The sequence below is a fragment of the Lissotriton helveticus genome, chromosome 2_1 (genome assembly GCF_964261635.1).
Source record: "Lissotriton helveticus chromosome 2_1, aLisHel1.1, whole genome shotgun sequence".
In the NCBI taxonomy this organism is placed as follows: domain Eukaryota; kingdom Metazoa; phylum Chordata; class Amphibia; order Caudata; family Salamandridae; genus Lissotriton; species Lissotriton helveticus.
Window position 1 is genome coordinate 1,643,269,895 of NC_136059.1, and position 23,251 is coordinate 1,643,293,145.

General features: G+C 50.5%; 1 protein-coding gene and 3 non-coding genes across 4 annotated transcripts in view; all 4 read right to left on the minus strand.

The window, feature by feature from the left end:
* The window catches only part of HADH (hydroxyacyl-CoA dehydrogenase), a 257,197-nt gene that overhangs the window by 26,947 nt on the left and 206,999 nt on the right, over positions 1 to 23,251 (minus strand). The window lies entirely within an intron of this gene.
* LOC144820541 (U4 spliceosomal RNA) lies at positions 5,652 to 5,791 on the minus strand. The gene has a single exon (XR_013607833.1). It is a non-coding gene; the product is annotated as a U4 spliceosomal RNA (small nuclear RNA).
* LOC144820535 (U4 spliceosomal RNA) lies at positions 9,349 to 9,488 on the minus strand. Its single transcript, XR_013607828.1, has one exon. It is a non-coding gene; the product is annotated as a U4 spliceosomal RNA (small nuclear RNA).
* Positions 11,413 to 11,552, minus strand: LOC144820538 (U4 spliceosomal RNA). The gene has a single exon (XR_013607830.1). It is a non-coding gene; the product is annotated as a U4 spliceosomal RNA (small nuclear RNA).

The following is a 23,251-nucleotide window of genomic DNA, read 5'->3' on the forward strand; positions in this document are numbered from 1 at the left end:
AGCCATCAGTCTAGCTAACGCAGGACTTTATCACAAATGTTTTAACGCTTAACAACAATATGTCATAGTGTCAACTATACAATATTGTTCATTGCTGGGTTTTTTTTAAGGCACCATAGGGCTACTGCATGATACAACGTACATTGTCATGCTCACAATAAAAATAAATATACTCAACACATGTTTGGCATTCCCACCAGGTTATTATGCGATAACAGCTTTATTACAGTTCTTTTTCTTTACATCCACCTATTATCTCTACATCCTCGCCCAAGTATTTACTTTTGAGATGGAACCACTTCTCATTTAAAAAAAGCGCTATGGCGTGGCTTGCACTGGCCGAATCATAGCGCAATTTTTAATAACTGAGCTATGCAAAACAGCAGATGTGCTGCTAAATAACATGGTTCAAAGGCATTCACATTGACATGGTTAATAGCTTGGGCACTGCAGAGACCCATTGGCTTTGCCAAGGCTTTAAAACCAGCTGCCTTAATTATAGCAGGCTCGTATTTATGTGCAGTGAACCTCTCCGTGCAGTCACTCTTATGAGGGACACTCTCTGATACTCTCTGCTACTACTGCATATTATCGCTACCCCACCCCATGCTCAAACCTCTTGTTTTATTTCAGTGAGGCCCAGCATTTAAGAAACAGTTCTGAGAAGATAAAGCTCAGCGGGGCAGGGCTGCAGGCGGTCTATGAAGGAGCCAACGAGATTGCCAGGAGCTGGATACCCCTTTGTCGACAGACTGATTAACAGAATTTGTTGCTGAGCAGAAGAACATAGAAGGAGCTACAGCGAAACCAGGCCAACCGGCGACGCACCTGGGGCAGATAGACAAGCTGGTTGGTCCCAATCTTCCCATGGTTCTCAGAGCAGTTCCATGCCAAATACGTTCTATGTCCCAAGTTTGAGATTCTGGCTATCTGGGCACCTTTAGCACCACCACCAATGGTCCAGGACTGCAGGGGCACCACTTGGGGCGTTAAGAGTCACCCAGGATGGATCCCGGTGCAGGAGGTGCGTCATGTCCTTTAGGATAGTCACATCATGTACATACCATTTACATACATGTTGTCCCATTCACACGACATAACTGTCCCAACACAGGTGAACTTTTACCTAGTATCTTACTTCTGTCTCTCTGACATCAGGCTCCTGGAACCCTATCTTAGTCCCTGTACATGACGTCCATAAACATGTTCCAAGGCACTGCAGATGTATTCAGTATAAGGGTCACCACTTTTTTCATCCCTGGCCAACAGCCAGCTGTGATTGATCATGTTTGTTTAGAAAAGAATTAGTGAATGTTTTCAAACCATATCGATTCTAGAAGAAACCCTGGATTGACCACTTTAATATAAAAGACCCTCACTCCTCCTTACAGAGAGAGAGAGGATAATTCCTTCCAGGCTGGACCAAGACTCTGCAGGTTGATCCTTCGACAGGGAGATGTGACATCCCTGGCGGGTTGCCATCCTAGACACAGAGACGGAGTCCTTCATTCAGAACCATCAGGTGAAGGGTTAGCACTTCCGCAGGGGATTATTGGCTCCATTAGGATCTATCCTGACATTTACATACACGTTTCACCTACATATCTAGGCTAGGTACATTTAGATAGGCTATGCATCATAGGAGAACGCCAATGCTATTGTTTTACATAATATGCTTGTATTCATCTTATTAGCACTATGGTAGAAATGGATCTATTTTTTATGATATTAGTACTAGTGATTACATTTGTCTGCTCCAGTCTTCTGATTGTCGCAGCTAATATGTTTCATACTAGAATGTTGCATGATCAATAATTAATTATTGTAACCATTCCAATCGTCAATCGTCATTCTATGTGTATTCTGAGAAAAGTAAGCACAAGAAACCGAGCGAAAGATACTGTATTGTTTCCACAATACCTGAGGAATCAGTGTTGTCGTGTTCAATGGTTGCCAGAAACTACATATACCACTGAAGAATTCAGGGGGGTGGTAGAGGCACCCAAGAGCTAGCTGATCTAACGGTTGACGAATCCTGTGGGGGTGTCCAGAGTCTTTCTGCACACCAAGCCCTCAGTTTAGGTCATCCAAAAAGCGCAGGTCCTGGGGGGTTCTAGGACCTACACGACAGATGGTGGGAGTTTTTTATGTCCCAAAGGCTCTGATCAGGAAGCCAGCAAACTAACCCCTGGTAGTCCCTCTGGTAGTCCTGGGTTCAAGTGATGAAGCAGGGCTCAAGCAGCAGGACAGGCTTCTGAGGATTCAAGGCTGGCTCAAGGCAGCAAAGCAGTCCTTCCAGGTGCGGCACAGCAGACTTCTTGAGTACACAGTAGGCCACAGAAGCAGGCAGTCCTCAGAGTCCTTCCACAAGTCCAGTGTGTGAACTGAAGAGTAGGTCTGAGGGTCCACTTTATATACATGGTGCCTTCTTTGATGTAGGAGGAGTTTCTAGAGAATTCTCTTTCAAATGCTTGAAGTTTCCTGACTCCCGAGCCCTTGCTCCAAGCTAATCACACGAACATTACAGTGGTGAAAAGTCCTTTGTGTGAAGGCAGAGAACAGATTATTCAGTTGCAAGCGGGGCTGTGCCCAGCTCCGACCCCCATCCTGCCAGTTGATGACCCCTCAATGCACACCTAATCCCTCTATTGTGTGGCTGTCTGGGAGGAATAAACAAAATCCAAATGCCAACTACACGCAGTCACGTGGCGCAAGATAGACTGCAGGTACCAAATAGTTAGGGCAGGAAAATGTCAACTTCCTAAAAGGGCCATTTTCGGAACTAACTTAAAATGATACTTAACCAATAAAGAGGATTTTTTTATTACACTTTCTCAGGCACCAAACATGAAATGCTTACCTGTTACCAATCAAACGTTAGGACTTTTTAAATGCAATAAGGCAGTCAAATGTTCTCCTATGGGAGAGGTAAGCATCACAGTAGTGAAAAACGAATTTAAGTGTTTTGGAGTACCAGGACTTGTAAAACTTAAAAGTACAAGCCAACCTTTTAATTACAATTAACGCTGCCCTATGGGCTACCTAAGGGGTGACTTGGAAGAAATAAAAGGGACATTCAAGGCTTGGCAAGGGAGTTATATTGTGAAGTCGAATCGCCACTTTAAAACTGTATTCAGGCTGCAATGGCAAGCCTGGGATATGTTTTAGGGGGCTACTTAAGTTGGTGGCACAATAAGTGCGGCAGGCCAACCAGTAGCATTTAATTTGCAGGCCCTGGGTATATGATGTACCATTACACAAGGGACTTCTAAGTAAATTAAATATTCCAATCCGGTGGAAGCCAAATTTACACTTTTTAAAGGGGCGATCACAATCACTTTAGCACTGGTTAGATGTGGTAAAGTGCTTAGAGTCCTAAGGCCAACCAAAACAAATTTAGCAAAAATAGGAGGGGTTAAGACAAAAAAGTGTGGGGAAGACCACCCTCAGGCTGACAGGTCTAACATTTACTAAGACACGTATAAGTCGATTTAACTTTCTATGCATCACTAGAGTGGGACCCTCCATTTTCTATGCAACATTTTTAATCCCATATAGGGGAAGTGGGCTGCTTTGGAGCACATCCTTTTAGGTTGGGTACTACAATCATTCTAATTGCAACTGCATTCATATATAGCGCTTACTACCCCTGACGAGGCATTGAAGTGCTTTTTCGGCAAGTAGCACGTCACCCCGGAACCCAAAAAGGATTAGTGGTGAATCAGTATCGGGAAATATGAAATTAATTTGAGAGGTGGACATGTTAGTTTTTTATTTTGGTTGAAAAGGATAGACGAGGGATAGAAGAGGGAAGGGTTTGCGTTTCTATAGCGCTTGCTATCCCTGATGAGGTGTTGGAATGCTTTTTCTGTGAGTAGCATGCTACTCCAGGACCCAAACGGGATTAGTGGGGAATTAGTATTGGGGAATATGAAATGTATTTGAGCGGTGGACATGTAGTTTCCCCCACTCAAGTTTTTCAAGTACAAAATTAGATCTCTCACAGGGAGGTGCTATTTTATTAGTTGTTGAATCCAGTGCTTTCTGAACCTAAACAATGCACTGGAGATGACAAGCAGTAGAATACTGGTCAGGTAGGCACAGGAAGACACTGCCTGCCCGTACACAGCGCAAGACTTCAAAACTGCTCAAGGCCAATTCGAACTTAACACTCTTTCACCCTGAAAATCACAGTCACTGGGTGCAGATGCACTGAGCCCAGGGGCAATAGTGCAAAAGAAAATGATGCTGGAACTACCACTTTCATGCTTGTAGGACAATCTCATTCCAAAGTCACTGCAAAGCCTAAAGTGTTTTAGATCTTAATATATTGGACCGGAAACAAAACTATTTCCCAGCCCAACTTGACCGGACTCCCCTGATGAGGTACAATCTACAAACAATCCGATCTATTACAACTTACTAGAGCTACGCAAGCAAGCAAGATCCCTCAAGAGTCCAACATCTGCTCCACAGGTTGAAACCAACTTCCCACAACTTATCAGTTGGAGTCACCATTCACCACAAGTCCAGGCAACTGCTGAGAGAGCGGACTTCAAAAAAGTGAATCATTTCATCATCCTAACCCACAACGGGGACTGATCAGTGACCTACCACGTCCAAAGGCATGCCTACACCCTGTTTGCTGAGTATGAGGCAAAATTATTCTTGAGACATAAAAAATACAACCACCGTGTTTTTCACACGAGCATTTCGAGGAAAAGCAAACAGTTCACCTGATTAAAGTGAAAATGCGATTCTATGCAACTCAGTTTGCAGCGTTGCTTCATAGGAGTCCTCAAGCATTACACCTCCACGGAAACTAAAACTACCAAAAAGCAATACTATGCAATTGAGGCATGGCCCCCTCAAAACCACAGGGGTCGTTGCATTCAGTCCATTAAAGCTTTCGTTCAAAGCCTGAAAAGACCCACAGGGGGCTCCACTGTACACCTTCAGGCCTCAGGAGAACACAGGGGAGAGAGAGCAGGTCTCCGGCCTCATCCACACTGACCGGTTCACACCCCAGCCTGGGCTGGAAAAAAGACCGAAAACAAGACGCAGCCATAGAAAGTTTAAAGAGCCACATGGAAAGAGGCAGTGCGCGAAGTGAGCCGTGAATACAACAGCTCTGCAGAACTCACCCAAAGCAGAAGACAACCCCACCATTCCCAACCTCACCACCTGCTGCTGGACGATTTCGGAAGCTGAGAAGGGCAACCAGCACCACAAAACACCAACACACAGAGCATCTTCAGAAGTCGAGCTGCTCGTCTACCGTAAAGGACATGATGGGCAGAGTTAGTGAGTCTACCTCAGGAGGTCGATTTACTCGGGCCACCAGCCAATAGTTACCCAGAAAAGCAAACATCTGCAACTTAGACCCGAAAACCAACTTACCAGAAAGAGAGGTAAGGAAATGCACAAGGGGGAGGCGGCGGCGGGGGGAGGCGGCGAGCCACACCTTCCGTTCTAGCAAATAGGCGTAACACATTACGCTACAAAGTATTAATTTGTAGAATCTGGCTAAAATACAAATGATAACTTGTAACATATTGGCACAGACAATGTATTACCTTAATATCTGTAAACACTAAAGAGACTCAGAATGACTTATTTAGGATTACTCTGTTTTAGACCAGTAATATCAGCCTCCGCAGAGACTGTCAAAAATTGCAATGTCGCCTATATTTCAAGCCGCCACAGCGGGGTATTGGGTAAAGTTTTCAATAAGCAATAATCGCGCCTCGGTTAGACCTCATTGGCTACGAAACTGCCACTGCGCAAAGCTAAAGAAACAAAGGTCATTCGAGGTACCCTCGGGAGATGAAACTCAGGACACCTAGAGCGAGCAAAGGTCGGCTCCACACATCACCCAGAGACAGACAACAATACTTCTGACTGCGAGCTGGAATACTCTGAACTGTACTCTATGACCTGTAAGCCTCATAAAAAGGATGAATTGTGCGCAGAGGATTCTGGGGGCTCAAATGCTAATTAGCATTTCCTGGTATGTTGGTACAACATTGAACTTGAATTCCTCCGGGGCAATTCTAAGGGCTCTGCAGGAGAGAGAGTGGGTGGTTATGGCTCCCTCGGGGCAGGCCAGGGTTTGGTACCTTGGGAAGGTTTGCTCTAGCCTCGGCCAGCGAAGCAGGTATAAAGGATCGGAAAGTAAGCGCCTAGAAGCTGATCTCAAACTCGGGACATCTTACAGCCGCTCTGAAGTGAATGAAGGTATGTGACAAACCATCAAGGTGCAGCCCAGGCTGTGCAAGGCTTGCCCTGGGCCGAGTCCGGGTTTAGGGCCCCTCTCTCTCTACCTATTACAGTGAAGGTAGGGATATATGCTTCATGGTCATGGGAGGGGAAAGACTAGTTAGACAGACTAACACAAATAAAACCACTGAACAGAAAGCAACAACAAGCATTTGCAATGCAATAGGTCTCGCATTTATGCAACTTTAAGCTATTTGCATTGTAAATGACAATGTGTTTTATTTATGTTTCAAAAACCAAAACATAAATAAAAGGCATTGTCATTTATAATGCCAATAGCTGAAACTCACGTAAATGCGAGACCTGTTGCATTGCATATTCTTGTTTTTTTTTGGTTTGCACGAACTCGACCCAAAGGTAGTAAAGTGCTTTACATGAGCACCAGTTATATTACACAAGGACATCATCATTTTTGGTAAGCGTTGAGAGATTAAGTGATGTGCCAAGAATCACATTGTGTTAAGCCGACGCCGAGACTCGAACCTGGATCCCCAGTTCAAAAGTCAGCCGCTCAGGCAATTATGCTACATTTTCTGCTCTCACAAACCCCACACAAATGTAATCAAATGCTACATTTTCTGTTTTCACAAACCCCACACAAATGTAATCAAATGTGTCAAAAGGTGGAATCCTTCCTAGAGTTATAGAATATCTAAGTATAGCTGTAACATCACTCCTAAGTTCTGGGGCGTGATTGTCATTCTATTTCAAACGCGTACCTCCCAGGTCTCTCAGACAACCCCAAACAATAGAGCTTTTCAACAATTTTAGCCCGACTGTCTTTGGAAATAAGACCAAGAATAAAGTTAAGTTGAATAACACAAAAGTGTGTGCTTTGACGAGCTGCGTGTTGCGAAGTTATTACATTGAAGAAAAGTATCGCCAAGATCAGGGTGGTTCCAGCTAGCGCTGCGAAGGACATGCCAGGCACCGCCAGCAGCAGTCGTTCCGGATCACCACCAGCAGGCCCTTCTCCACCTTGACGAGGAAGCTCTTGGCGCACATAACCCCAGAATGGGGGGGGGGGGGGGAATGGATGGATGGATGGATGGTTAAATAAATGAGGACCTCGTGTTGAGCAGCACTGCGAAAGCACATCACTCCTAGGAGCTTCTTTTTTGAAGACGAGACAATCTCTGTTAGTTACACTTACATTGCCTGGCCTTGCCACAACTGTACAATTGGCTTAGAGTGCTTTTACTTCAACTTGTTGCCTCTTTGAGAAGCTCTTATTGGCTCTTCGTCGTTATCGCCCAGCTGTGAAATTGTTCCCGACCCTGCAATGGACTCGTCCAGTGAGGCAGTTAGCTGGTGGAGTTTTACCTCACCTATGTGTAAACACTGCTTAGGGAGTAGCTACTCTTTTGGGGGCTTATTTATGAGCCCTTGGGTCACTTTTGCCCCGCTGGTGCGTCACTTTTTGTGACGCACCAGCAGGGTACAAAATGCGCCAGGTTGCGTCATATTTACAAAGTGACGCATCTAGGTAGATGCGTCACTTTGTAAACCCCTGCGCCACATTATCCCTGCGCCTGGTATAATGTATGCAGGGTGGGCGTTTTGACGCAAGTAAGCCTCCTAGAAATGAAGCAGTGAAATCTATGAGATTTCACTGCGTCACTTCTAGGATGCAAACGAGTAATTATCTTACGCCTGCCTCACAGCAGGTGTAAGACTGACGCAGGGCCATTGAAATGGGACTTGCCCATGTTAAATGGCCCATTGCTGAAGTTGCTTCACTTTTGTGACACACTCCAGCAATGCGTCATTTTTTGCGCCTACAGATAAGTCAGAAATACTGACGTATCTGTAACTCCTTGTGACATGATGCGTCATATTGCAAATATGATGCATCCAGCATGTCGCAAGGAGGGCGCAATGAAAAGTGACGCATCGCTGTTTTCACGCAGCGATGCGTCACTTTTCATAAATGAGGCCCTTGGTGCTTTGTGTACATTGTCAGGATCACTTGTCTATGTAGCGTAGTACGACATAAGTGAATATACGCAATGTTAAAGAGAGCTTCCATCTGGCGGTTCCCCCGTGGTACGCTTGCATTGGTACGGGCCAGTAGTCATACTAGCGGGAAAACAAAAAGAAAGTTGAATCGCAGCTAAATACCACTGAAGAGGCTTTTGCCTGTGATCTGATTGGCAGTAGTTGCTTCTCCCATGTCGGGATGTGTTCTTCAGGGTACATACATAGACCATTTCACATTGTTTGCTTTGATCGCCATTCGTAAAGGACAAGGCAACCTAGTGTTTGCTGAACACAGGCAGTCTGTAACATTAGCAGGAAACCGAGAAAACAAGCGCCCACCATTGCCAAAGCCCATGTTCTACTTTGCGCTCCCCGTCTGTTAAGCTGTCGGGACACAGGCTTAGGCAATGGCGGCCACTTGTTTGTATCTGCAGCGCTCTATGCACGCTTTCACTTTAACCCGTTGGCTGCTGCCGTCGGCCATTGGCCGATGGCAGCACTACCTCGCTGATGCTGCCGTCGGCCAATGGCCGACGCGACCGCGCACGTTTTTTAAAACGGCCGCACTGCCGCAAAAAAGCGGAAGCAGACAACGGGTTAAGACACAAGTGCTTTGTGGGGGCAGCCACCATTGTTAAAGTTAAAGCGCGCATGGCACGCTGAAAGTACAACTAGAGAATGCAGTCACCAACGCCAGCAGCGCCGCTAGCACCAAGAGTCCGAGCAGGAGTAACACAACGACGAGTGTCGCCCCCTCCATGTTCTTACTGTGCGTGAAGCCAGGCTCTAACTGTCCCAAAACATGCTCCTCTTGGTGTGAATATGTACAGATTTGCTACATAAAGCGTGACCTACACCAACTGCCATAGGAATACTTTGCCCTTTCAGCCTCCCTTCCCTCTTCTTACAACTGTTTACACACTCTATGACCCTTCGATTAATGATCTCCTTCGGAGCGAATTCTCATATCTGCTTCTCACCAGGGACCTGGTGGGGATGAATACCTTCTAACACACTGGTATCCGTAATCTCTGAAGATAGTAGAAGCGATTTATTTAGGTTTTCTCTTTTGTAGACCAGCATTATCAGCCTCCGTGGAGACTGTCAAAAATTGCAATGTCGACTATATTTCAAGTCGCCAGAGCGGGGTATTGGGTAAAGTTTTCAATAAGCAATAATCGCGCCTCGGTTAGACCTCATTGGCTACGATACTGCCACTGCGCAAAGCTAAAGAAACGAAGGTCATTCGAGGTACCCTCGGGAGGTGAAACTCAGGACAGCTACAGCGAGCAAAGGTCGCCTACACACATCACCCAGACACAGACAACAATACTCCTGACTGCGAGCTGGAATACTCTGAACTGTACTCTATGTATGACCTGTAAGCCCCATAAAAAGGATGAATTGTGCGCAGAGGATTCTGGGGGCCCATATGCTAATTAGCATTTCCTGGTATGCTGGTACAACATTGAACTTGAATTCCTCCGGGGCTATGCTAAGGGCTCTGCAGGAGAGAGAGTGGGTGGTTATGGCTCCCTCAGGGCCAGGCCAGGGTTTGGTACCTCGGGAAGGCTCTAGCCTCGGCCAGCGAAGCTGGTACAAAGGATCGGAAAGTAAGCGCCTAGAAGCTGAGCTCAAACTCGGGACATCTTACGGCCGATCTGAAGTGAATGAAGGTTTGTGACAAACCATCAAGGTGCAGCCCAGGCTGTGCAAGGCTCGACCTGAGCCGAGTCCGGGTGTAGCACCTCTCGCCTTATAAAATGAAGGTAGGGGACGAATGCTTCAGGGGAGGGGGAAAGACTAGTTGGGACAGACCAAAACAAATAAAAGCACAGAATAGAAAGCAAAAAAAGCCAATGGAAACAATGGGCAGAGTTGCTACCGACAGGTCCCCCAATAAGCCTTTTGCACCCAGACCGCTGCGCTATAAATGAAAGGACATGGCAGACAGTGAGCTTGGAGCAGCGCGAAGTTCCAGTTTCTTCAAGGACAGCAGCCCTACTTGCAACAAGCATCGCTTAACTACTTTTTAATCACAAAGGCCATTGAAAACTGGCCTGACCTGGGAGGCAATCAACGCAATACCAAGATACTATACCCCGGAGATCACTGTACAAAGAGCAGCAGATTCAGGTCACTTATTCCCAAGTGCTTGGTAAGGATGGCGGAGACATCACAAATTATCACAATCAGCAGGGTATACTATACACTCATTATACTCACTCACCGAATTTGTTACGCATGGATGAAGAACATATCCTCTAACGGAGTAAAGGACTATCGACCACACCCAATGAATAGAGGAAGAACCTCTGTACCTCGCCAGTGACCCATAAAAGCAAAGACTACAATGATCTATAAGGATCAAACGCAATTTACCTTCATACTAATCTACACAATCACTTCTAAACGGATAGATTGAACATACTCTCCACTAATCTCACACTAACATAAGATACAACTGAGTGTTGGTTTTCACAGTCCCCCCAACAAAAGGAGTCCAAACACCACGGAAATTGTACTCGTGCTACACACACGAAAACATAACAAATTAGTGAAAAAAGTAAATATTTCAATGGAATGTGGTAAAGCAAAAAAAAAAAAAAAAAAAAACATTTCTATAGGTTTTTGCAAAGGCTGCAAACAAAATAAACTTTGCACACCATTAGTTTATATTTTTCGTTCATCTTAATCTAGTTGCCTTTCCCTTGTCTTTTGCTACCGGGTTCTCTCCGCTACATTCCAGGGTTCCGCCTCTTCTTTCGCACCCACAGCGTTATCCTTTTCGAACATTCTTCATCTGCTCCCTCTACTTCCACTAAGGAGTGCGACACAAACTGTCCCAAAACATGCTCTTCTGGGTGCGATTATGAACAGATTTGCTACATAAAGCCTGATTTACACCAACTGCCATCGGAATACTCTGCCCTTTCCTCTTCTTACAACTGTCTCCACACTCTCTGCCCCTTCGATTCATGGCCTCGTGCGGGGCTAATTCTCATATGTGCTTCTCACCAGGGACCTGTAGGTGCAGCGTCCCGAGGCACACAGCTAGATCCCGGGCTAGTGTGACTAAAACATGTGCCGAAATGCACAAGCACTGCAGAACGATTTCTTTAGGACATCTCTGTTTTAGACCAGTAATATCAGCCTCCGTGGAGACTGTCAAAAATTGCAATGTCGCCTATATTTCAAGTCGCCACAGCGGGGTATTGGGTAAAGTTTTCAATAAGCAATAATCGCGCCTCGGTTAGACCTCATTGGCTACGATACTGCCACTGCGCAAAGCTAAAGAAACAAAGGTCATTCGAGGTACCCTCGGGAGATGAAACTCAGGACACCTAGAGCGAGCAAAGGTCGGCTCCACACATCACCCAGACACAGACAACAATACTCATGACTGCGAGCTGGAATACTCTGAACTGTACTCTATGACCCGTAAGCCTCTTACAAAAGATGAATTGTGCGCAGAGGATTCTGGGGGCTCATATGCTAATTAGCATTTCCTGGTATGTTGGTACAACATTGAACTTGAATTCCTCCGGGGCCATTCTAAGGGCTCTGCAGGAGAGAGAGTGGGTGGTTATGGCTCCCTCAGGGCAGGGTTTGGTACCTTGGGAAGGCTTCAGTCTCGGCCAGCGAAGCCGGTACAAAGGATCGGAAAGTAAGCGCCTGGAAGCTCCTCTCAAACTCGGCACATCTTACGGCCGCTCTGAAGTGAATGAAGGTATGTGAGAAACCATCAAGGTGTAGGCCAGAATGTCAAAGGCTCGCCCTGGGCCGAGTACGGGTGTCGGACCCCTCTCCCTGATACAATGAAGGTAGGGGACGAATGCTTCAGGGGAGGGGAAAAGACTAGTTGGGACAGACCAAAACAAATAAAAGCACAGAATAGAAAGCAACAAAAATCCAATGGAAGCAATGGGCAGAGTTGCTATCGACATGTCACCAATAAGTCTTTTGCACACAGGCCGCTGCGCTATAAATGAAAGACATAGCAGCCAGTGACATAGCAGCCACTGCTTTTAAAACTTCTGTTACATTGTGTGGTGTCACTTATTTTACCTCTGTGTGTTAAAAGCGCCACTACCTGATATCTTCTGCAGCGCACAGACGATCTTGTCTCTGCTCGCGCTTGGCTTTTCTCGAGCGGCCGCCATCAGCACAGGCGTGCACGCCGGCAACGCCCCTTACAGGCCACGCCCCCCTACAGGCCACGCCCCCTTTTTACTCTGCCTATTTAAGCGCTGAACTGCTAGCGCTGGGCTGATTGCTGTCCCAGTCCTGAGGCGAAAAGCCGGGAGCTGGAGGTACGAAGACCCTGATGAAATCTTTTTAAAAAACCACTGCTTTTAAAACTTCTGTTACATTGTGTGGTGTCACTTATTTTACCTCTGTGTTAAAAGCGCCACTACCTGATATCTTCTGCAGCGCACAGACGATCTTGTCTCTGCTCGCGCTTGGCTTTTCTCGAGCGGCCGCCATCAGCACAGGCGTGCGCGCCGGCAACGCCCCTTACAGGCCACGCCCCCCCTACAGGCCACGCCCCCTTTTTACTCTGCCTATTTAAGCGCTGAACTGCTAGCGCTGGGCTGATTGCTGTCCCAGTCCTGAGGCGAAAAGCCGGGAGCTGGAGGTACGAAGACCCTGATGAAATCTTTTTAAAAAACCACTGCTTTTAAAACTTCTGTTACATTGTGTGGTGTCACTTATTTTACCTCTGTGTGTTAAAAGCGCCACTACCTGATATCTTCTGCAGCGCACAGACGATCTTGTCTCTGCTCGCGCTTGGCTTTTCTCGAGCGGCCGCCATCAGCACAGGCGTGCACGCCGGCAACGCCCCTTACAGACCACGCCCCCCTACAGGCCACGCCCCCTTTTTACTCTGCCTATTTAAGCGCTGAACTGCTAGCGCTGGGCTGATTGCTGTCCCAGTCCTGAGGCGAAAAGCCGGGAGCTGGAGGTACGAAGACCCTGATGAAATCTTTTTAAAAAACCACTGCTTTTAAAACTTCTGTTACATTGTGTGGTGTCACTTATTTTACCTCTGTGTTAAAAGCGCCACTACCTGATATCTTCTGCAGCGCACAGACTATCTTGTCTCTGCTCGCGCTTGGCTTTTCTCGAGCGGCCGCCATCAGCACAGGCGTGCGCGCCGGCAACGCCCCTTACAGGCCACGCCCCCTACAGGCCACGCCCCCTTTTTACTCTGCCTATTTAAGCGCTGAACTGCTAGCGCTGGGCTGATTGCTGTCCCAGTCCTGAGGCGAAAAGCCGGGAGCTGGAGGTACGAAGACCCTGATGAAATCTTTTTAAAAAACCACTGCTTTTAAAACTTCTGTTACATTGTGTGGTGTCACTTATTTTACCTCTGTGTGTTAAAAGCGCCACTACCTGATATCTTCTGCAGCGCACAGACGATCTTGTCTCTGCTCGCGCTTGGCTTTTCTCGAGCGGCCGCCATCAGCACAGGCGTGCGCGCCGGCAACGCCCCTTACAGGCCACACCCCCTACTGTTATATAAATGTGCATGCACAGGAAGCGCAGCGGACGAGCGCAGCGGGAGCGCCGTTTGCGCGCCGAAGGCGCGCCTAAGGCAAGCCCGTCTGTGCCCGTCCGCGACTGTCCGGGACTAGGGGCGCGTTATTCTGCCCCGCTCACCACCTATACCGCGGACCAACTGCACAAGCTCCGGGGACCCTGGCCTATCGCTACCTCTACCTGTGCACGCATCCTCTCCCTTGGTCTTTCTCCTGCCGCTCTCTCTCACATTCCCTTTCCCACAGTTGACCCCTCTCTTTCGTCCAGTAGCATCACTCCTCCCACTACCCCTAAATCCCTCACGGTGTTCTATCTCAACACTCGATCAGCAGTCGCCCATGCACACGAACTCTCAGTCCTGCTCGATCTCCATGCCCCTGATCTTCTTTTCCTAACGGAGACCTGGTTTAGCGACGACTCCCTCCCCGCCCTATTAGCCACCTTACCGGCCTCCTACTACGCCCTTCGGGCTGATCGCCCTCCTGGCAGGGCTGGAGGCGGCGTGGCGGTCATCGCACGCACCGATCTCCCCTTTCAAATTCTGCCCCTGCCTGATATCGCGACCACTGAATACTTGGTTATTCGTACTACCTCCATTGTGCCTCCCCTGACCTGCTTTCTCACCTACCGTCCTCCTCAATCCCCTTTACAGTTCCTTTCTGACTTCTTGGACGTCCTGGCTACCATTACAGTCAACAACTCTTCTATCCTAATCCTAGGCGACTTCAACTTCTGGCCTTCCGACCCAGCTGAATGTTCGTCCTCTAAGGAATTCTCTGAAACCCTCCAATCCCTCAATTTCACTTCTCATGTTCACTCCCCCACCCACATCAAGGGTCACACGCTTGACCAGATCTGGTCCCTAAACTGTCCCGTGGAATCCCTCTCTATTTCACCTTGCACCTGGTCCGACCACCACCTCATCTCCTTTTCCTTACCCATTCACCCCCCAGCCAAACCCCCCCGCCCCAAAAACATCTGGGTTCGAGCATGGGGCCGTGTCAACCCGGAAGACCTCTCCTCCCTTCTTATCACTTCCCTCCCCTCCCTGCAGGGCCTCTCTACTCTTTCCCAGGTTGAGGCCATAGATCAGTGGCTCTCCGCTGGCAGTGACTCTGTTGCCCCGCTCAAACGTATTACTTCCAAGCGCGACAAGGATGCCAACCGGTGGTTCAACGCAGAGCTTAAAGCCACCAAACTTACTGTACGCCGCACGGAGCGGGCTTGGAGGAGAAGTTATTGCCCCACTTTAAGACTGGAGTATATTCACATCCTTGCCCAGTACAAAAAAGACATCTTGGCGGCCAAAACCGCCTACTTCTCCTCCAAAATCCTTGCGGCTGAAAATCAGCCTAAGGAGATTTTCACGATTGTCCAGAACCTGGCGTTCTCTGATAGAACAACTTTGAAGCCCGCCCCCTCTGAGGAACTCTGCCACTCCCTCAACAACTATTTCATCCATAAAATCTCTACTATCAAAGCCAATATTCCGCCCCCCTCACCCGCCTTTGTTGACCCCCAATGCCCCCCTCCCAAGGGACTACTCACTGCCCTCCCCCCCATATCCAAGGAAGCCCTGTCTTCCTTGGTACCTTTGGTTAAATCTGGCTCTCCACTCGACCCCTGTCCTGCTCACATTCTCCGTCACATCTTTGTTTCCTGCCCGGATCCTCCCCTTCACCTCCTCAACAGTTCTCTGGCTAAAGGTGTGGTCCCCTCCCCCTTGAAGTCTGCGGTTATTGTGCCGATTTTAAAAAAACCTGGGGCAGACCCCTCTGTCCCTGCCAATTTCCGCCCCATCTCCCTTTTACCCTTCCTGGCAAAGGTGCTCGAGCGCCATGTCACCGGCGCTTTGAGCTCCTTTGTAGAGACTCACGGAGCTCTTGCTCCCCGCCAGGCCGGCTTCCGCCCCGCACACTCTACAGAGTCCGTTGTTATTTCGGTCTTGGACAACCTCAGGGAGGGTATGGATACCAACCGACGCCAGGCCCTTGTGCTCCTCGATCTCTCAGCCGCCTTTGACACGGTGGATCATACCATCTTGCTCTCCCGTGTCAGGGCGGCCGGGATCGGAGGGACGGCCTTGGTCTGGCTATCATCCTTCCTGAGCGACCGCACCCAGGCCGTTCGCCTGGGTGATTTCACAGCGGACGTCCGAAAAGTTCAGTGCGGGGTTCCCCAAGGCTCCTCCCTTTCCCCCCTCTTGTTCAATCTCTATATTGCCCCTCTTATCTTTTCTCTTCAACAAATGGAGGTCACCGTATTTAATTATGCGGATGACCTCCAGCTGGTCTTTAACCTCTCCTCTTCTCCCTCTTCTGTCCTTAATTTTCAATCTGTCATGCTCCACATCCGGGACTGGATGAACCACAATCACCTTAAACTCAACCCCGATAAGACCGAGCTGGTGTTGACGGGTGGTTCATCCAGCCCCTGGTCCCCTCTCTTCTGGCCCCCTTCTCTTGGCCCTTCTCCAGAACCCTCTACCTCTGTTAAAACCCTCGGCATAAAGCTCAACTCTCAACTCACTCTTCACTCCCAGGTCAGCTCTGTGGTATCTTCCTCTTTCCTCTCACTGCGTACTATACGCAGGGTGTCCCGTTTCTTCACCTTCTCTGCTCTCAAACTCATCACCTTAGCCATGGTGGTGTCCCGCCTGGACTATGGCAACGCCCTATATGCAGGTATCCCTGCATATAGTTTACGGCGTTTGCAGCAGATACAAAACCAGGCGGCCCGCCTGGTTTTCAATCTTCCCAAATTTCACCGTTCTTCCCCTCTCTTGAAATCCCTGCACTGGCTCCCTGTGCGAGCCCGAATTCAATTCAAGCTCGCCTCCGTCACCTTCTTGGCCCGACTGGACCTGGCTCCAGCATTTATCTCCTCAGAGATCACCCCCTATGTACCCACCAGGGAACTCCGCTCGTCCTCCCAGTCCCTCCTCACTGTCCCACGCTACCGGACAAAGAAGTGGGGAGGCTCGAAATTTGCTACCCTTGCCCCGATCCTCTGGAATTCCCTTCCCTTGGATCTGCGATCCATCGCCCTGTACCCACAATTTCGCAAACATCTCAAAGCCCATTTGTTCACAAAATCCTTTGATTAAATCCCCAGCAGTCTCCCCCGTTTTTAGCCCTGGATCTGGTTAGCAGTAGCGCCAAGAAACCGCAGGTGTACGAGCGCTTTACAAGTATTTTAAAACTCAAACTCAAACTCAAACTCTGAGTACGAAGTTCCAGTTTCTTCAAGGACAGCAGCCCTACTTGCAACAAGCATTGCTGAACTACTTTTTACTCACAAAGGCCATTGAAAACTGGCCTGACGTGGGTGGTAATCAGCGGGATACCAAGATACTAGATCCAGGAGTCCACTGTACAAAGAGCAGCAAATTCAGGTCACTTATTCCCAAGTGCTGGAAAGGATGGCTGTGACGTCACAGATGTTCAGAATCAGCAGGGTATACAGTCAGAATCCCTTCTAAACGGATAGATTGAACATACTCTCTACTAATCTCACACAAGGTATACAGTCATTATACTCACTCATCTACCCACTGAATGTGTTACGCATGGATGAACAACACAGGGAAAGTGCGCTCTATTATGAAGAATGCGCGACCCTCAGGGAAGCCACAAACTTGTGCTGCCCGGGTACAAGGCGGTGCCAAGGAGGGACTACTAGCCTATTCACAAATAAAAAGCAATGATTTTGCAAGGACAGTAAGGGAAGCCAATCGAAAAGATGGGCGGGGAAATGGGTGGAGCTTCGATGCCATATCTAAATACAGCATGCCTCGCAGAGCAGCGCATGCGCCGCCCAGGCTCTACCTCCAAAGTACTGGTACTCAGAAGCCCACAGTACCGGCCCATTTAAAGCACTGCCTCCAACCACACACCTGACATGCTACCCAAGTAGGGTGACCAACCGTCCGTAAATTTCATGGACAGTCCATAAATTGGACCTCATGTCCGTTGTCCGTTAAGATCCCTCTTCCAGATGCCGTTTGTCCGTAATTTGGGGTTTACTGTGACCTGCACATGCTCACCTTTGCGACGCCTCAGTGTTCTGAGAGATCCCTGCTGGGGCCGCCTCGCACTCCTCTCTGCTCAAGAGCAGCCCCTCCCCAGCCTCTCACAGACTGTGATGGCCCATTGTCATTCTGTATGCCATACAGAATGACAATGGGCCAGTCTGGGCAGTTAAGGAAGGCATGTGGGGACCCATGTGCAGTTTATGTAAATCAGAATAAAGCTGAACACGATGTTTGGTCTAATTTGCAAGCAAGGGTCTTTCCAGATTACATGCTGTTTTTATTCACCACCATAAAGTGATTTAGTTTATCACCTTTAGGCAAAGTGTAGGCACATTGCACAAGTTACTACTTGTGTAACGATATATCTGTAAGAGACATTAGTTGGCGATGGATTCCTTACCTTAGAATATCCCCAGGCGTCAGACTGGATCCGGAAATTTTTTGCGTACCAGTACCCATGCGCGTCGGTAGGCATCGTCCGCGGCTCCGCGTCCGTCGTCGTGGGCGCCGTGATGACGTCGTCGGAGTACTTAGAGGCCGCCTCCGCGTGCTGACGTCAGTTCTTATACACAGCTTTTCCGCGCCAGAAACGCAGAGCCATGATAAAAACCAACACTGGTGCCATGAAACTAGGGCCCTGAAAGGGGATGACCTTAACCCTAGATATCGGTTCGCAGAACGGGGAGGATGGGTGGGTTGGTAGGGAATCTATCACCAACTAATCTCTCTTACAGATATATTGTTACACAATTAGTAACTTGTGCATTTGAAAGAGACACGTTAGTGATAGATTCCTTACCTTAGAATAGATACCCCAGCAATACCAACCCCGGTGGTGGGTCTGCAAACCAATAATCACACTAGAAAGTCCTGGAGGACGGAACGGCCAAAGAAGCCATCCCTCCGGACTTGGCTGTCCAGGCAGTAGTGTCTTGCGAACGTGTGCAGCGAGGCCCACGTAGCTGCCTGACAAATGTCCTGCAAGGGGACTCCCTGGCCCAGGGCAATAGTAGTCGCCGTGGCCCGAGTGGAATGGGCCCTCAGCCCAACAGGAGGTTCCTTTTTAGCCAAAGAGTAGCATGCCTGGATGCACAACACGATCCACCAAGAGATGGTCCGTTTGTGCACCGGCCGTCCCTTCTTAGCGCCCACGTAACCAACAAAGAGTTGGTCATCCACCCGGAACTGGCGTGTGCGATCCAGATAGTATGAGCGCGCACGTTTTGGGTCCAGACGGTGGAGCCTCTCTTCCTCTTTCGAGGGATGCGGAGGCAGAAAGAAGGTGGGCAAGGTGATGGTCTGCCCGATGTGGAAGGCTGTGACTACCTTGGGCAGGAAAGAGGGTCTTGTCCGTAACACAACCTTGTCCGGATGGACAGAAAGGAAAGGAGGTTTAGAAGAAAGAGCCTGGAGCTCACTCACTCTCCTGGCAGAGGTGATGGCAACCAGGAAAGCAGTCTTCAGAGTAAGAAGGCGGAGAGGACAGTTATGAAGTGGCTCAAAAGGAGCGCACATCAGATAAGTAAGTACAAGGTTCAAGTCCCACTGAGGCATCACGAATGGAACAGGAGGGAACATGTGTGTGATGCCCTTCAAAAATCTATTTACAATTGGGGACTTGAACAAAGATGGCTGATCAGGTAGCCTTAAGAAGGCGGAAAGGGCAGAAAGGTAGCCCTTGATAGTGCCTAGAGCAGAGCCCTGCTGGGCACGAGAAAGAAGGAAGAGGAGAACCTCAGAAAGGGGGGCAGAGTGTGGATCCACAGCCTTTGCTGTGCACCATGCCACAAATCTGTTCCACCTGCAGGTGTATACCGACTTTGTGGAGGGACGCCTGGCTGCCAGAATGACATTACAGACTTCAGGAGGCAAGTCAAATGGCCTCAACTGTCGCCGCTCAATCTCCAAGCATGGAGGTGGAGACTGGACAGGTTCGGGTGGAGGACCGCCCCCTGCTGCTGCAACAGAAGGTCCTCCCGAAGAGGCAGACGAATCAGGGGATCAACAGACATGCTGAGTAGCTCTGGATACCAATATCTTTGTGCCCAGTCTGGAGCCACAAGGATAACCTGGGCCCGGTCGCGCCTGATCTTCTTCAGCACTCTGGGCAGAAGTGGTATAAGCGGAAAGGCGTACAATAGACCGCAACTCCACTCGCGACGAAAAGCGTCTCCGAGCGAGTGCCACCTTGGAAATTCCAACACGCAGAACTGATGACATTGCGCGTTCTCTTCTGTGGCGAATAGATCTAACCAAGGCTCTCCCCACTGCTGAAAGAGGCCTTGCGCCACGTCCAAGTTCAGACGCCATTCGTGATCCATCATGCACAGACGGCTGAGTTCGTCCGCCCTGGCGTTCAGGGAACCCTACAGCTGTTGAACCACCAGGGTCACGCCCTGATGTTCCAGCCACTGCCAGAGGCGCAGAGCCTCATGGCATAGGGTCCACGACCCCACCCCGCCCTGTTTGTTGCAGTACCACATGGCGGTGGTGTTGTCCGTGAACACCTGCACTACACTCCCCCGGACAGGGGGGAGGAATGCCTTCAGTGCAAGTCGGATCGTCCGCAGCTCCAGAAGGTTGATGTGGAGCTGGGACTCCGCCGGAGACCAGAGGCCTCTGATCTACGCCTCTCCCATGTGGCCCCCCCAGCCCTGGAGGGACGCATCCGTCACAACTACGTACTCCGGTTGGGGTAGGGAGAGGGATCTGCCGCTGACCCAATCGCGGTCCGTGAGCCACCACTGCAACTGTCTTGCAGTGCCCTCCGAGATCAAGACATGGTGGGACAAGTTGCCCTGATGCTGGGCCCACTGAAACTTCAGGTCCCACTGCAGAGCCCGCATCCGCCACCGGGCGTGATGCACCAGAAGGATGCAGGAGGCCATCAGCCCCAGAAGCCGCAGCGTCAACCTGACCGAGACTCGGGATAAAGGCTGAAAGATCGGAATCAGAGCCTGAATATCCCGAACCCGCTGTTCGGGAGGATAAACCAGAAACTGCGCCGAATCTAGAACCGCTCTGATGAAGAGGAGCTTCTGAGAGGGACACAGGTGTGACTTCGGCACATTGATGGAGAACCCCAGCAGGTGCAGGAGGTCGGCCGTACTCTGGATGTGGCTGACGACTGTCTGGGGCGAGCCCGCCTTCAACAACCAGTCGTCGAGGTAGGGGAAGACTGAAACCCCTAACCTGTGCAGATGAGCTGAGACCACCACCATCACTTTCGTGAACACCCCTGGGGCGCTGGTAAGGCCGAAGGGGAGCACGGTAAACGTGCTCGTGGCCTAACGTGAACCGCAGGTAACGCCGGTGGGTCGGCAGGACGGGGATGTGAAAATAAGCGTCCTGCAAGTCCAACGCTACCATCCAGTCTCCAGGGCCTAGGGCAGCTAAGACCTGAGCCAATGTCAGCATCTTGAACTACTCCTTCCGGAGGAAGCTGTTGACGTTCCGTAGGTCCAAGATAGGGCGTAGGCCCCCTTTGCCCTTCTTGGGTACCAGAAAGTAGTGGGAGTAACAACCACACCTTACTTCTGGCCCAGGAACGTGTTCGATGGCCCCCTTGGCCAGGAGGGCCGTAACTTCCTCCTGTAGAAGTCTCAAGTGATCCCCCGACACGCAGTGGCACTGCGGTGGCATGGCTGGAGGGGATGCCTCGAAGGGGAGGGAGTAGCCACTTCGGACGATTTGCAGCACCCACCTGTCCGAAGTAACAGTGTGCCAGTGGTGGTGGTGATGGCGAACCCTGCCCTCCACTGGCGTCACATGAGCCTGAAAGCACGGACTAGGAGGGTTTTGAGGCGGATGCTGCAGGGGTAGGTGTGTACCAGCCTCGCCGTTGTCCCCGACCGCAGCCACGGCGGTTTCCACGTCCGCCACCGCGCTGGATGGTAGCCCGTGGCTGGCAGAACGTGTGGGGGCGCCCCTTCCTTGGCAACGAAAGGAGCGAAAGGCAGCAGTTTGCTGGCGCGGGGCCGAGAGGCCCAAGGACGTGGCCGTAGCCCTGAAGTCCTTAAAGCGCTCATGCGCATGATCTGCCTTGTCGCCAAAGAGGCAACGGCTATCGAACGGCATGTCCATAAGTGTGTTTTGGACATCAGCCGAGAAGTTGGCAGATCTCAACCAGGCGCCACCGTCATTGCCATCGCTCTGCCCAGTGAGTCAGTAGTGTCCAGCCCACACCGGATGGAATAACGCGCCGCATCTTGACCCTCCACAAGGGCTTGGCCGAATTTAGCCCGGACCTCCACCGGGCATTCTGGCAGCACGTCCGCGACCCTATCCCACAGAGAATGGGTGTAGCGGCCCAAGAGGCATGCGGTATTGACTGACCGCAATCCTAAACTTAGGGAGGAGAATACTCTCTTTCCGTATTGCTCGTACCTCTTGGATTCCCGGTCGGGAGGGGGGGGGGGGGGCGACGGGAATGCGGTCTGGGAATTAGAGGCCTGGATGACCAGGCTCTCGGGAGTGGGGTGGGTAGACAGAAAGCAAGGGTCACCCGGAGCCGGGCTGTGGCGGCTGGCCACGTTCCTATCCACAGGCTGACCTGTGGCGGGCTTGGACCAAAAGCCCAGAAGAACGTCTGATAGGGCCTCATTAAACGGCAGCAGAGGCTCGGCCGAGCTTGCCTGTGGTTTAAGGACCTCAGTGAGGAGGTTAGTCCTCACGGCCGCGACGGGGAGCTCAAGACCCAAGGCCTTGGCCGCCCTCATCAGCACCACGCTATAGGCAGCTCCCTCCTCCATAGCCACGCTAGGAGGGGAGACAAAACCAGTGTCGGGCGAAGTGTCCAGACCACTGGCATCCCCAAGCTCTCCTGTCCAGTCCGTAGAATACTGACACTCGCGTGCCAGAGGGTCCTCAGACCCCTCCCAGTCCCCCTCGTCACCCACCGCCTAGTACTCAGGCTCAAAGGACGGGGACGGATCATAGAAATAGAAATCTCCCATCGGCGTCGAGAGCGGCGCCGCTCCGACGCCGGATCCGAACTGAGGGCAGGACCAGGGACGGCGGCGTCCTGGGACGGCACCGGGGGCGACACCCTTGGGGCCAGCGAGGTTGTGAGGTCGACCTGCGGAGACCCGGATCCGGAACCGGATCCAGTGGGGCCCTGCGGCGTCAGGACCGAAGTCGCCGACGGCGCCGGGGAAGGAGCACCCGACGGCGCCGGGGCCGAAGCACCCGGCCCACGTGGGGACCCAGTAGGAACCGTTTGGCCCGAAGGCGCCGCGGAACCCGACGGAGGAGCGAGCGACCTCATGGCCATGAGGAAGTCCTCAATCTCCCCCGGCGTCGTGTTCTGCCCAGGGACCGGCGGGTATGGAGCAGGCCGCGACACCTGCGGCTCGAGCGGAGCCGCGGGGCGGTGTCGCCCGAACCCCCGGCCGCATCGCGCGTGCGTCGGGGGGA